Consider the following 16,080-nt stretch of genomic DNA (forward strand, 5'->3'; position numbering starts at 1 on the left):
GAGCATCCACTGTCGATGTACCACTGATTTTCTTGTCATTCTGCATACAAGGCTATACCACATCTTTCTGTTTGCGGTTATTTGTTTTTCCAAGTTTTGGGACCCAGTGAAGTTTGCTCCTTTTGAGATGTTTGCCAAAATCTATACCTACATTCAAAATCTTTATGACCGAACTTGTTACAGATATAGCATTCTATTTCATTTTCAAGAAGAGAAAAGTTATTGTAGGTCCTTTTCATGATCCCAGTCACATTCTTCTGATTTCATACTTCTCTAGTCATGATGGTCTTGTAAGCAACACATTGAGCAACTTTGTGTCCAAAGTTATAACATGAAAAACGTTGGCCATTAAAGAAATTCCTGCGATTATCGAACCTACCGACCTGGTGATTGTAGTTTTCATTCATTCTTGAAGCATATTCAGTATGATTTACCCAAGGTTGGTTGTAGCTTCTGTTCATCCTTGAAGTAGATTCAACCTGATTTACTTGGTGATATGCTTTATGCCTTTGCTGACAATTGTCAAACTATTCACTGCTCTTTACTGCATCAAGATAGCTTTTAGTGGAGGTGGATGGTTTCTGTGCTTCTTCAGTATATCAAAGACCTGTCTTTATTAGAGGAGAATGTTACACTTTCATAAATTCATTTAGGGTCTCTGATCCTTTAGCAAATCTAAGATTGAGAGATTTTGTTTTCTCAATATCCTTTCGTAGACCCACAATTTCACATTCTAATTTTTCATTGTGTTTTTCTCTTTCAGCAAGTTGGAATGTCAGAGTATCTATAATCATATTCTTTTCTTCTAAACAAATATTAATTTTAGAGATTTCTTCATAAAGTCCATCTTCATCTAAAGCATCCAAGAAGTCATCATCTTCAAAAGCCATCAGAAGTCTATAATCTTTACTATTTTCATTTTCATCACTATTTGATAAACCATCGCTTTCTTCATATGTATAGTAGCTCTTCTTACTTACACTTTGTTTTCTATTCCATTTTTTGATTCCTTACCTTTATCAAGATTATCTTTGTGACGACATTTAGCAGCATAATGACCAACTCTTCCACAAGAAAAACATTTGAAAGGTAGTTTACCTTTGAATCTTCGAAAACCCTGTTGAATGTTCCTGAAAAAGTTTGCTTCTTCCTCTCCTAAAATATGTCCTGATTCATTGGGTTCTTCTCCTCCTGAAGCTTTGAATGCAACTTCTCTCATATCGGATGGGCCTCCTTTTCTCATTTCGAAAGCAGTTAAGATTTTGTGCAGGTGTGTCATAGTAAGAGTCTGAAGATACTGCTTTTCTTCTATGGCATAAACTTTTGATTCAAACTTAGTAGACAAGGATCCTAAAACCTTTTCAACTAAAGTGACTTCTTTTATCTCTTCACCCAAGTTATTCATACAGTTAACAATCTCATCTATACGTAAGAAGTAATTAGATATACTTTCATCATTGTGCATTTTGAGAGTTTCATATTGAATTCTGACAGATTACAATTTTGCACGTTTTACCTGATTGTCTCCTTCATAGCTTAAAATGATCTTGTCCCATATTTCTTTGGTGGCTTTGATCTGCATAACTTTGAAAAATTCTGAATGTGACAGATTCCCCAATAATGTATTGACAGCCTTGGCATTGGTTTCATATTGCTTTTTACCTGCCGTATCTGTAGCAATTGATGATGGAAATGTATATCCTCCTTCCACGATTTCCCAAACATCAGTTCCAAGATATTGAAGATAGGTTGTGGTTCTTACCTTCCAATAAACGAAGTTTCTCCCATCAAATATTGGTGGTCTAATGGATCCCTCGCTTTTGTAGTTACTCATGATGATAGATCCTCCTTCAAGCGATCAAGCTTCTTCTGAAGGACCTGCTCTGATACAAATTGTTGGAAATAATACTGAGAGGGGGCGTGAATCAGTATTAACAAGTTAATAATATTTCATTTCTATAATCATATTCATATACGCTACTTTAGTTAATGCAACTTGCGTGTATACGAAACTGTATTTAAGGCAACTAGCGTATACCTTGCAAACTTATAATTTAGTTAGTTGATCTTAATCTGTGCATCAGAAACATATAAACAGTAACCAGGTGTAGTAAAAATAGAACAGACAATCACACACATGAACACAAGATATAAGGTGGAAACCCAATGTGGGTGAAAACCACCTGCTGCAATCGTCTCTATCTTCCATTAATAAGAAAATTCGTTTTACAAATATTTATACTGGTGCAGTCTTATACTAGTATGCAGGCTTCTACCTACATAAGGTTACAACCTTCTCGTTCTCCATCTTCTCCTGGAAGGGAGCTACAACCCCCTAGATCTTGTACTAGCTGCTGTGTTTACTAGTACATAGGTGCTGACCTACACAAGGCTACAATCTTCTCTTTTCTTCCAAGGACCACGTTTCATAAATTTTTAGACTAGATCCATCAATAACATTAATCAAACATTAAATATATCTACATCAACCAATCTCCTTTGCACCAACCAAAACTGAATCAAACAATCACTTCTTGAATGCTATAACCATAATATAGTAACAATAACCAGAACCCAAGCCAGAACCCAAAACACTGCAACAGCAAACAGATGTAGCTAAAGCATATTCTATGAGGTGTATGCTACTTCAATGTGTCGAACCTATGTGCATACGCACTTTTCTCAAGGTGAACCTACATATACATTGTTTAGATATGTAGAACCAACATGTATACGTGCCTTTTCTATAGTGAACCTGCGTACAGATCTGTAAAAGACGATTTAACCTTTACAACTATTCAGACATCAATTATACCCAAATCATCATATTTACAGATTACAACATGCACCAATTATTCAGATAAAAGATCAAAACCACACAAAGGTACTTCACTTCAAGCCTTAAGATCTTGACCCATCAATAGATCTTATCGTTCATCAAGCACTAAGGTTCATCCTTGATTTAGATCTAGCTATGCCCAATAACCTGTATTCTTGATCTTGCTCTTCATAAGATATTCAATCCTTTAGTGCCTTGCCTAACGATCTTCTCCTCCTTTTATAGTCTTAGGCCTTACTCAATACCATGGTCCAAAACCACTTAGAATCAATACCTTGGACCAAATACCTGGGGTCAACACTTCAGACAAGATACCTTAGACCAATACCATGGATCACAATACCATGGACCAAATACCATAGACCAAATCCAAGTTTTCCAACATGTACATGCCTTTCCGTCCGTGAACGTGCGTGTATTGAGCCTCGAACCTGCACTTTCCTATACACCCTCTCAGCCTTCTTCTTCCACTCATTTCATCCACCTAGCTGATTAAATCATTGTATTTTAGTTTAAAAAGGAGCTTTTGACATGATTTTCTAACTATGCTGATGACTGTTGTTTGGTTTAGAATTTTGTTCAGACAGCTGTGGAAGCTTCTCAGTTTCCGCAGCCGACACAGGTTTCCGCAGCTGACCCAGGATTCTGCAGCCAGCACAGGATTCCGCAGCCATTTTGTCAAACACCATGCTACAGGTGTTCTCTGAAGGGATGAGCCACATGGGCAAGTTCCAGGAGTCAAGGACATGGATCGTGTCCCTCCAGATCATCCAACACAGTCGTGAAAGCCCGCGGTCAAACAGGGGGCAAAGGATAGTCAACGGAAGTGTCCAGTGGTGGCACGGCTCTGCATAGCTCTGTTTTTGAGCACGTGAAGCTACGTGGCACAATCCTTAGCCACGAAGACATCCTGACAGCACAAATCCAACAGCCATACCTCTCGGATTTAATAAACATGATGACAGTTACCTAGATCCGGGCTGAGGAGGATTCACATGTCTCTGGCAGCGTGGTTAATAGCGTAGATTTAGTTAAACTGTTTAGCTCTCTTTCCTTATAAATAACGTGTCCATGAACGTTGTAAAGTTAATCATTGTTAATGTAATTTGAAGACTGTTGTATTTCCCCACTGCACTTTTACGTTGCTGTTTAATATATGAGAAGACTGGTTTAAACTTCCGCATGTAGTTGTTCGTTGAATTGGTTGAAGTGGCAGAGGGCCCCTGCTTACTGAAACCTTGTACAGTTGTCTTTTAACTTTTGCATTACTTTATTTCTGTTCATGTATATTAGTTGTACAGTTGTCATTTCATTGTTGCGTTTTATTTCATCATGTATATTAGCTGTACATAACAAAGCTTTTGATTTCTGTTGATTTACATTTTCATTGCTGCTCTTTCATGGTTACAACTGATCAGTGTTTTTGCAGGTTTTCTTAGGCAGCCTGGAGCAATTTTTCACCTTTTCTTTTTATCACTATTGGCATACGAGATCATCTTGTCTTTGTCGCTGACTTCTGTTTTCTGAAGTTTGATTTTCAAGTACTGTCATTTCCTTGAGGAGTACATTTATTTTCTGTTCTTAGATATCATGCTATTCATCTGTTAATGGTTCCTTTCTATAATCAAATAACTGTATTAGGGATCAGAATATCACTCATTATAGCTTGATTTAGTTTGCTTTAGATCTCACATTGCTTGACTTGTTCATGATTGTTTCTCACAGGGTAAATTAAGCTGAAAGGCAAAAGGTCAAGAGAGTTAAAGTAGTGTGATTATCTTCTTTTATGCAGTTTAACTTCTTTTAGATTTCACATTGCTTAACATTTCATGATATCTTTTCACAAGGAAGATTGAGTTGAAGAGTTGAAATAGTGTGGATTAGTTGTTCTTATTTTTAATTGAATTTAGTGTAGATTTCACTTTCATTTTCATTCAGCAACAAAGATACTGGGCCGATGTCATTAGTTCATTGTTTGATGTCTTTATTTCTTTTTAAGAATTGATTTCATTTCAGTCACTTTAAAGCTTGCTTTCTTTTAAGTTTTGAAAAACCACTTAGAAATCACCATAATCATCCATATTCCACTTGCTTTATTACATTTTCATCATCTCACATTAGGGAAAGATAAATCCAAAAACAAACTTAAAAAAGTGAAAAACGACAAAAGATTAAGGAAATGGTTATCTAGTACATATAGTACACTTCACTTCGTCAGTTTACGAACCCTGGGTTGACATTATAAATAGCAATTTAGATCACACTAAATTGACCAAACATTTTGGCGCCGTTGCCGGGGAAGTGAAATTAGGTAGCCAATTTCTAAAAAAAAAAAAAACAAGAAAATTTCAAGAAAGGAAAATTGATAACCTCTCAAAGTATGCTCTCCTCTTGCACTTAGTGTGATCTGGAGGATCAGAAAAGAGAAAGTTATTGGTTTAATAGTTTCTTGAGTATGCTCTCTTCTTGCACCTAGAGTGACCTGGAAGATCAGAAAGAGAATTATTAGCCCGACTTGAAGAAAAAATAAAAAAAAATGACATGCATAGAGCAAGAGATTCTAGGGGAAGGTTTTTAGCTAGAGCCAAAAGTTCGATTTTTACAACTCCATCTACTTCAAGGAATAGACAAGAGACACCTCCATCATCTCCAACTTACACTCCTAGCCCTAGGATTCCTGGAATTCAAGAGGCAGGAGTTGACTCTCCCACACCTTCCATCGAATCTGAACTAGAAAGAGATCCTTTCCTTCCTTCTACAGAGAGACAAATTGTAATTGAAGAAGTAGAATCATCTGAAGAAGAGGAGGGAGAAATTCCTTCTCATACACCCTTAGTAGAAGAACCAGAAGACTCTGAAGTCTCCAGGGAAACTATCATGACAGAGGAAGGAGCAACTGGATTTGGTAGAGGTAGAGGTAGAGGAGGAGGAGGAAACAATGGAGGAGGTAGAGGTAACATTGGGGGAAATAGGGATGGGGATAACTCATTCGGATTTCCTATAGTCGATGAGGACTCCCGAGCCACAATGAAAAACATCTCACCATCTGTCCTCCCAAACTTCCATGGGTTTAGGAATGAGGACCCTGAAACATTTCTATTTGAGTTTGAGGTCGTGTGTCGAACTTATGATTATTTGGAAGACTCTCAAAAACTCAAATTGTTTCCTTCAACATTGAAAGGAGCAGCCTTGAAATGGTTCATGGGATTACTCACTCAATCCATTAGGTCTTGGAATGATATGAAACAAGCATTTTTGGATAGGTACCTGGACTATTGTATGCCCACCAATCACAAGGATGAGGTATTCAAAATGATGCAAAAAGAAGATGAAAACTTGGAGGAGTTACTTGAAAGATTTCAATATAACCTGAAAAGAGCAAAAATGAGTAACTTGGATGAGGAGACCTTGAAAGCCCTTCTATTAAAAGCCATTAGAGATGAATGGATAGATATTTTGAACATGATGGGAAAGGGAGATATATCTCAACTTCCACTTTCTGATATAGCAGAATTATGTGTCCATCTCTCAAGGGGGAAATCTAAAACTCAAAAAGGGCCTAGAGATCCTTCTCTCATCAGAGCAAATAAATCTGCAACTGGATCGGTAAGTAGGGCTGAGATTGGCAACATGCTTGATGAATTCAAAACTGACATCTTAGGGAGTCTTAGTGAGCAACTAGACACCCTTAAGATTCACAATAAGCAGAAAGCAGAAGCTGAGGCTTTGGCCATCTTTTGCCCAAAGTGTAGGAAGAAACATGCTCTAAGGGAATGTCCCTTGGATGCAAAAGTTGTAGAAACATGTGTAATTTGTTCAGAGAATCATGAGACCAAGGATTGTCCTTCAATTCCTGGGCTCAAAGCTGTCTTTCAAGAAGATCCAAATACAATCGAATCTCTCTGTTTTGTTGCAAGGAGACCTTGGCAGGGGCAACAAAATCAAGGGTTTAGCAACTCTATGAATTTTCAACCCCCACCAAATTGGAATCCTTGGCAACAACCTTGGTCCCAACCTCAAAATCCTTTTCAATCATGGGTACAAGGTATGCAAAATCCTTATGGGAGATTTGCTCAATTTTACCAATATCCTCCATCTTTTCAAAACCAACAAGCTCCACAACTTCCAAATCAAAATCCACAACTATCATTGCCATTTCCACAACAACCTTCTCAACAGAATCCAAATTCTCAACTCTTGCTTCCATTCCAACAAAAGTCAAATCAACTTCCCTCTCAGCCATTGCCAAACCCCAATAATAAAAACCCTCAAAATGCTTACATGATGGAAGGTCAACAATTTCCTACCTATATGATTGTTCCTCTCAATGATGTACAACTCAGATCAGGTAGAGTCCTAGATAAGCCTTCTATAAATGCTCAAAAGCAAAGCATTTTTGAGGAAGATTCTCTTGAAGCCAATAAGGGTTCTGAAGCATCTCTTCAAAACCCAAGTACTCAAAAAGAAAAAGAAAAAGAGTTAACCCCCACAACTCCCATAGTTGAGCAACCTGCATCTTTATCCACACCTCCTTTTCCTGAAAGATTACAAATTGACAAAGGAGTGGAAAAACAAATTTGGTTGCCTGACTATAATTTTCTAGATGAATTGAAGAATGTATGTATCAAGATTCCCTTGTTACAAGCCATTAAAGAGATTCCTATTCTAGCAAAAACAATAAAGGAGTTGAGCCTTAAAAGACCAGGAAGGAAACCAAGAGATACCAGAAGAATCCACCTGGTAGGGAAAATTGCAGATATCATGATGGGAAAAATTACTATGCAGAAATATGTAGATCCCGGTAGTCCAATTGTCAAAACACATATCAATGGGGTAGAAATACCAAATACTTTGATTGATTTAGGGGCTGCTATCAACATCATGAGTAGACAGACTATGGAACAGTTAAAACTTCCTAATCTTCTTTTTACACCTACTTTATTGCAACTTGCAGATCGATCAATTATTAAACCAGATGGTGTATTAGAAGACATTCCAGTCTCCTTAGACTCTTGGGAATATCCAGTGGATTTCATGATTTTAACTCCCAAGAGTAATCTAGGAGGACATCCTCTTATTTTAGGAAGACCTTGGCTAGCCACAGCTGATGCTTTCATAAGTTGTAGGTCTGGGGATATGTATATTTCTGATGGTAATTCGACAAAGAAGTTCAATCTGTATCCTCCAGCAAAAGCAATTACAGAAATAGGAGATAATGAGTGGGTTGATGATGAAGATACTATACAACCCGTCTTTACCATTTCTGAGATCAGTGAAGATAGTCAAATTCTGAACACTTTAGAAAACTTTGAACCATCTTCAGAATATGACCACACACAATTTCAGTTGGATTCTGACATCGAGTGTCTATCATCTAGACAAATGTCTCTTTTCTCTATGGAAGAATTTGGTAGTTCTGCCATTGAGATTTTTCCAGGAAAAACATTGAATATCAACAAAAACTTGGAAAAATCACAACAGGAAGAGCTAACCAAAATCTTGCAAAAACATTCTACTGCATTTGCATGGGAGTATACCGATATGAAAGGTATTGACCCTAAGACTTGCATTCATCACATCTACATTGAGGAAAACAGTAGCCCAATCAGACAACCTCAAAGAAGGATGAATCCAAACCTTAGGGAGATAGTGAAAGAAGAGCTCCAAAAGTTACTTAATGTAAACTTCATTTATCCAATCTCAGATAGCCGATGGGTTTCTCCCTTGGTTATAGTACCTAAAAAGAATGGTAAATGGAGGGTTTGCATTGATTACAGGGAATTAAACAAAGCAACTTTGAAGGATCACTTTCCTTTACCCTTTATTGATCAGGTATTAGATACTTTAGCAGGCAAAAAGTATTTCTCATTTTTGGATGGTTTTAGTGGTTACAATCAGATTCAGGTAGCACCTGAAGATCAGGACAAAACCACATTTACTTGTCCATGGGGAACTTTTGCTTACCGAGTACTTCCTTTTGGATTATGTAATGCACCTGCAACATTTCAAAGGGCAGTACTAGGAATCTTTTCTGATCTAATTCATGATTGTGTAGAGGTCTATATGGATGATTTTACAGTTTATGGTAATTCATTTGAAGAGGCATTAGAGAATTTGGAAAAAGTCCTTATAAGATGTAAAGAAACAAATCTTTCATTAAGTCATGAGAAATGCTTTATGATGTTTACTGAAGGGATTGTTTTAGGACATCATATTTCAGGAGATGGAATTAAAGTTGATAGATCAAAAGTTGAAGTCATCTCCAAGTTGCCTATTCCAAATTGTCAAAGAGATGTTAGAAGTTTTCTTGGATTTACTGGATATTATAGAAGATTTATTGAAAACTTCACTAAGATAGCATCTCCGCTTTTCAAATTACTTACAAAAGACTGTGAATTCAATTGGGATCCTGACTGTCAATCTGCATTTGAAACTTTAAAAACAAGAATATCTGAAGCACCCATTTTGAGAGGGCCAAATTGGAAACTTCCTTTCCATATTTCTACAGATGCTTCAGATACAGCTCTAGGAGCTGTGTTGGGTCAAAAGGATTTAGTTCCTTATGCCATTTACTACACCAGTAAAAATTTGACTCCCACTGAGTTAAATTATACTGTGACTGAAAAAGAGTTCTTAGCTGTTGTGCATGCAATCAACAAGTTTAGACATTATATAACAGGCTATGAAACTTTTGTCCATACTGATCATTCTGCAATTAGATATCTCATGAACAAACCTGTTACTAATGGCAGAGTTACAAGATGGCTTTTACTTTTACAAGAATTCAATATTACTGTGTTAGATAGACCAGGGAAACAAAATACAGTAGCTGATTTCTTGTCTAGAATCCAAAATACTAACGAAGATTCTCCTGTAGAGGATAAGTTTCCAGATGAATATTTGTTTGCAGTAACTACTAAAACTCCTTGGTATGCAGATATTGCTAACTATTTGGTTACAGGGAAGCTACCTCCACATTTATTTCCTAATGAGAAGAGGAAAATTATTCAGGAGAGTTCAAATTATTCATGGATTTCTAATGAATTGTTTAAGACAGGGCTAGATTGTGTGATCAGAAGATGTGTTCGGGAAGATGAAATGCCTGACATCCTCAGGGCATGTCATGATGAGCCATGCGGTGGGCACTTTGCTGACAAGAGGACAACTTATAAAATCCTTTCTTTAGGATATTATTGGCCTTCTCTCTTCAAAGATGCAAAACAATATGTCAGGAGGTGTGACAGCTGCCAAAGAATTGGGAGACCAACTCTTTCAAATGAAATGCCATTACAGCCACAGGTACTCATCGAACCCTTTGAAAAATGGGCTTTAGATTTCATTGGACCTATTAATCCACCATCTAAACAAAAGAAGTATATATTGGTTTGCACTGATTATGTCACTAAATGGGTAGAAGCCAAGGCATTGCCTTCTGCCACTGAAAATTCAGTTGTTCAATTTCTTTTTGAGGATATTTTTACTCGTTTTTGTGTCCCAAGAGAAATTGTGACAGATCAGGGAAGTCAATTTACATCTAACTTGATGGAGAAGCTGATGGAAGAATACAAAATCAAGCACAGAAAATCTACTCCGTACCATCCGCAAGCAAATGGTCAAGTGGAATCCACAAACAAAGTTCTTGAGAACATCATCACCAAAACTGTTCATCTCCACAGAAGAGATTGGGCAGAAAGGCTTCCTGAAGCCTTATGGGCCTATAGAACTACATGGAGGAATACAACAGGACATTCTCCCTATGAACTTGTTTATGGGAAAGAAGTCCTGCTCCCCATTGAGTTTCAAGTCAAGACCTTCAAAATGGCAGTTCAGTTGGGGATGAATCTATCAGAAGCCCAAAAGCACAGAATGGAGCAGCTGAATGAGCTAGATGAAATAAGACAAGATGCAATTTTAAGGACTGATCTAGTTCAGCACCAAAGAACTAAGTGGCATGACAAATATATCAAAGAGAAAAAGTTTCAAAAGGGAGATTGGGCGTTATTGTTTGATTCCAAGTTTAAAGACTTCAAAGGAAAATTTCAGACTCATTGGCTTGGACCATATGAGATTGACGAAGTCTTTAGCAATGGAGCAGTTCGAGTCAAGACCATTGATGAGTTTCAAACTCCTCTTATTGTGAATGGCCACCGATTGAAAATTTATCATAAGCCACTCTCAAAAGAGGACTTTGTCAAAATGTTTCAAGAAAATTCTGCAATGAGGCTGGTGGAGAGGAATCCTTCTCCTCCATCAGCCTAGTCTTTGTTTCTTTCAATTGAAAAAAAAAAAAAAAAATCTTTTGTATAAGCCTGAAAACCAATCATAGATTGGCAGTCTTATACAGAAAATGTAGAGTGAAAATCAGGGACACCTGACACTCTATATTTTCCAAAAAAAAAAATCTCTCTTCCTTTCCATCTTCACTCCACCTCACTTGTCATTTCACTTCACCTCCATCTCATTTTCATCTCCATTCCACTTCACTCCACTTCATTTCCATCTCATTCCACTCATTTCATTTCATTCCATCAATAAAAGTCCCTCTCAGGACTATTTTATTTAGTTAGTTCTTCTCTAACTATCTTTGTGCAGTAAAAAGGGGTGTTGTCTTAGTTTCTGCAGCTGGAAACCGTTTCCGCAGCCAGAACCAGTTTCCGCAGCTCGAAACGATTTCCGCAGCCAGCATCACTCTGTCTTTACAGCCGGCATCACTCTGTTTTCAAAAAAATCACAGTCAAAGGTTAGTGTCATCATCACCAAGTGCAGCAAAGGCATGGGGCATCCTCAAGATCAGAGAACAACAATGGGTCAGAAACCTTAATCAAGAAATGATCAACTTCCAAAGGTATGATCAAAAATCTCTACCAAATAACAATTTAATGTCATTATTTGCATAGTTATTAAACCATGGCAAGTTCCACTAAATGCAATGATTTGATACGGCAAGCCCCATACCACTCCTCTTCCACGATGTCATTCCATATACACCCTATTCATTTCTAACGGTCCCATAATCATTCTAAATTTATGGACTGCTCTCCCATTTATTGGCCGTACTTTGGAGACGTGACCGACTGCACTACGACTCTCCTTCACCATAATTCCCGCAGCCGTCTGCTGAGACGTGTACGCAAGCCAGCCGATCCAAAAGGACTCAGCCGTTATTCTGCCCATTTATCACTTCACTCCCGCATGCATTCGATGCTAAACTCGTGACTGTTGCTTACCTCGGTGCTCATACCATTCCCTGTTCTCCATTTCCGCTGCGTCCACTACAGCTTGCTCCAAACCCTAGCCACAGTCACCACATACATTCCGAACTTTGATTACGGCCACTCCAGTTACCCTAAGAATCCCGTAATCAGCCATTTTTTTCCTGAACCGTCATACGCAGTAGAATTTCCAGTCGGAATTTGAAGCCGAGAATGGGAAAACTGCTAAGAGCTGAACCGGAAGGCCCGAAATATCTGGAGGGTTATCCTCAAACGAAGGAGTCGTTGAAGAAAGCAAGGTGGCTGAAATTCATTCAAAAGTTCAGGGGCTATAACAAAGAAGTGACTAAATCTTTTGCAAGGTCTTTTAATGGACAAACAGTGGAGGTTGGAGACCTGAAATTTACAGTGACCGAGGCCACAATAGCAGCTGCAACAAGTCTTCCGCAAGAAGGTGAAAGGTGGTTCAAGAACAGAGGTGTAGAAGATCAAATATGGAAAACAATGCTACAAAACCCAGGTATGGATACCTCTATATTTACCAAAGGAATCCCTGTGCATACAATAAAAGAAGAATGGTCCCCTCTGCTATTACTTATTCAGAAATTTATCACATGCGAGGGTCGTTTTGGCTCCATGTACATGTATCATGCCAGGCTAATGATGAATTTTATGGAAGGTTATACCCTTAATTTGCCTTACTTTCTGTTATCAAGCTTGAAGAAAATGAGTTTTACTGTTCAAAAACACGTAGGTAATATTGAACCCCATCTTTACCATCACGGGTTCATAAAAATCCTTATTGAAGAACAGTTGAAAAACACTAAGGATACTTGGGAAATTTTTTTGACAAGAAACCACTTCCAAGAACTGACTGAAGCCTCTGGAAGCAGTCCCCCAAAAATTCCCAAGAGAAGTAGGAGGAAAGAAAAGAATATTACAGCCCAAGACTCTCCTACAATAGACATTCAGGAAACTATTCAGGAAGAAGAAGAGGGAGCTAAAAACAAGAAACAGAAGAAGGACAAGGGCAAAGTAATCATTCAAGAAACCTATCCATCCATTGAACCATCCATAGATGAAGAATCTCAAACTTTGGCAGAAAGATTAGCACATCTTCAAGCTGCTGCCTTAGCAAAGAAACAAAAAGAAAAACATAGTGCACAGAAAAAGAGCACTAGTCCACATGTGAGGAGGAGCAGTAGGCTAAAAGGAAAGAAAAGTGTAACCCAAGAAAAACAATCACACTTTATTGATTTAGGTGAAGGAACACCTGAAAAAGGTCCAGCTCAGCCAGGCATTGAGTCAAGTCCTCCACGTGAGGAAAGCCCTTTTCAGCTGGAAAGAGAAAACAGTCCTCCTTTACCAGAATTTGAGTTCAGGCCGAGAAAAACACCTGAGGTAGATTCCAACCAGCAAGAAGCATATAACTACCTAGAGTCCTTGGAACAATCAGCTGCAGGACCAAGCACTACCTTGCCACTTGATGCACAAGTACAGTCTTTAAAACAGGAAGTGTTCGAATTGGAAGTCCTAAATAGGCACATTAAACAAGAAAACGAAGCACTCAAAGAGCAGAGTAAGGTAGACAAGATTGTCCATGATAACACCATGCTCCATTTAGGATGGTGGCAAAAGAAGAACAGGAAGCTGAAGAGAAAGTGTAAAAAGTTGAGCAGGGCATTGATTAATCTTAAGTTCAAATGTCTAGTCAGGAAACCAAGGACTGTTTTAGCATCAAAGAGGAAAAGAAGAGGGCTAGATGTTCTTGCAGAAGCCTCAGAGCACATGGATTGAAGAAAAATACTAAGTTTTGGTTGCATGAGGACATGCAACACCTTCACAGTGGGGGTATGTTGAGCCTCGAACCTGCACTTTCCTATACACCCTCTCAGCCTTCTTCTTCCACTCATTTCATCCACCTAGCTGATTAAATCATTGTATTTTAGTTTAAAAAGGAGCTTTTGACATGATTTTCTAACTACGCTGATGACTGTTGTTTGGTTTAGAATTTTTTTTAGACAATTGCGGAAGCTTCTCAGTTTCCGCAGCCGACACAGGTTTCCGCAGCTGACCCAGGATTCTGCAGCCAGCACAGGATTCCGCAGCCGTTTTGTCAAACACCATGCTACAGGTGTCCTCTGAAGGGATGAGCCACATGGGCAAGTTCCAGGAGTCAAGGACATGGATCGTGTCCCTCCAGATCATCCAGCACAACCATGAAAGCCCGCGGTCAAACAGGGGGCAAAGGATAGTCAACGGAAGTGTCCAGCGGTGGCACGGCTCTGCGTAGCTCTGTTTTTGAGCACGTGAAGCTACGTGGCACAATCCTTAGCCACGAAGACATCCTGGCAGCACAAATCCAACAGCCATACCTCTCGGATTTAATAAACATGATGACAGTTACCTAGATCCGGGCTGAGGAGGATTCACGTGTCTTTGGCAGCGTGGTTAATAGCGTAGATTTAGTTAAACTATTTAGCTCTCTTTCCTTATAAATAACGCGTCCATGAACGCTGTAAAGTTAATCGTTGTTAATGTAATTTGAAGACTGTTGTATTTCCCCACTGCACTTTTACGTTGCTGTTTAATATATGAGAAGACTGGTTTAAACTTCCGCGTGTAGCTGTTCGTTGAATTGGTTGAAGTGGCAGAGGGCCCCTGCTTACTGAAACCTTGTACAGTTGTCTTTTAACTTTTGCATTACTTTATTTCTCTTCATGTATATTAGTTGTACAGTTGTCATTTCATTGCTGCGTTTTGTTTCATCATGTATATTAGCTGTACATAACAAAGCTTTTGATTTCTGTTGATTTACATTTTAATTGCTGCTCTTTCATGGTTACAACTGATCAGTGTTTTTGTAGGTTTTCTTAGGCAGCCCGGAGCAATTTTTCACCTTTTCTTTTTATCACTATTGGCATACGAGATCATCTTGTCTTTGTCGCTGACTTTTGTTTTCTGAAGTTTGATTTTCAAGTACTGTCATTTCCTTGAGGAGTACATTTATTTTCTGTTCTTAGATATCATGCTATTCATCTGTTAATGGTTCCTTTCTATAATCAAATAACTGTATTAGGGATCAGAATATCACTCATTATAGCTTGATTTAGTTTGTTTTAGATCTCACATTGCTTGACTTGTTCATGACTGTTTCTCACAGGGTAAATTAATCTGAAAGGCAAAAGGTCAAGAGAGTTAAAGTAGTGTGATTATCTTCTTTTATGCAGTTTAACTTCTTTTAGATTTCACATTGCTTAACATTTCATGATATCTTTTCACAAGGAAGATTGAGTTGAAGAGTTGAAATAGTGTGGATTAGTTGTTCTTATTTTTAATTGAATTTAGTGTAGATTTCACTTTCATTTTCATTCAGCAACAAAGATACTGGGACGATGTCATTAGTTCATTGTTTGATGTCTTTATTTCTTTTTAAGAATTGATTTCATTTCAGTCACTTTAAAGCTTGCTTTCTTTTAAGTTTTGAAAAACCACTTAGAAATCACCATAATCATCCATATTCCACTTGCTTTATTACATTTTCATCATCTCACATTAGGGAAAGATAAATCCAAAAACAAACTTAAAAAAGTGAAAAACGACAAAAGATTAAGGAAATGGTTATCTAGTTAATATAGTACACTTCACTTCGTCAGTTTACGAACCCCGGGTTGACATTATAAATAGCAATTTAGATCACACTAAATTGACCAAACAGTGTGTACGCCATACGCGGCTTTTAGTCTGAGAACCCGTGTGTACACGCGGCTTGGTCAATGGGAACCTATGTATACCTCTCTTTCTTCATTCTATGAGCCTGAACTGTGATCCGTCATCTGTGTGAGTTTCCATCAAGAACAACACCTATGTCATAGTGCCAAAACTATATCATAATGCCAACATAGGCTTCTTTTACTTTAGGCTTTCATCTGCTACTCTTTTTCACTGATACTCTTTCACTTTGATGACTTGTATTTATCCTTTACTGTGTTTTCCTTTTACTGTACATTTTAAACTTCTAATGTATGT

Source organism: Pinus tabuliformis, chromosome 4_2 (assembly GCF_031772625.1).
Source record: "Pinus tabuliformis cultivar Carrire ecotype Pingquan chromosome 4_2, CPIR1, whole genome shotgun sequence".
NCBI classification, from domain to species: Eukaryota; Viridiplantae; Streptophyta; class Pinopsida; order Pinales; family Pinaceae; genus Pinus; species Pinus tabuliformis.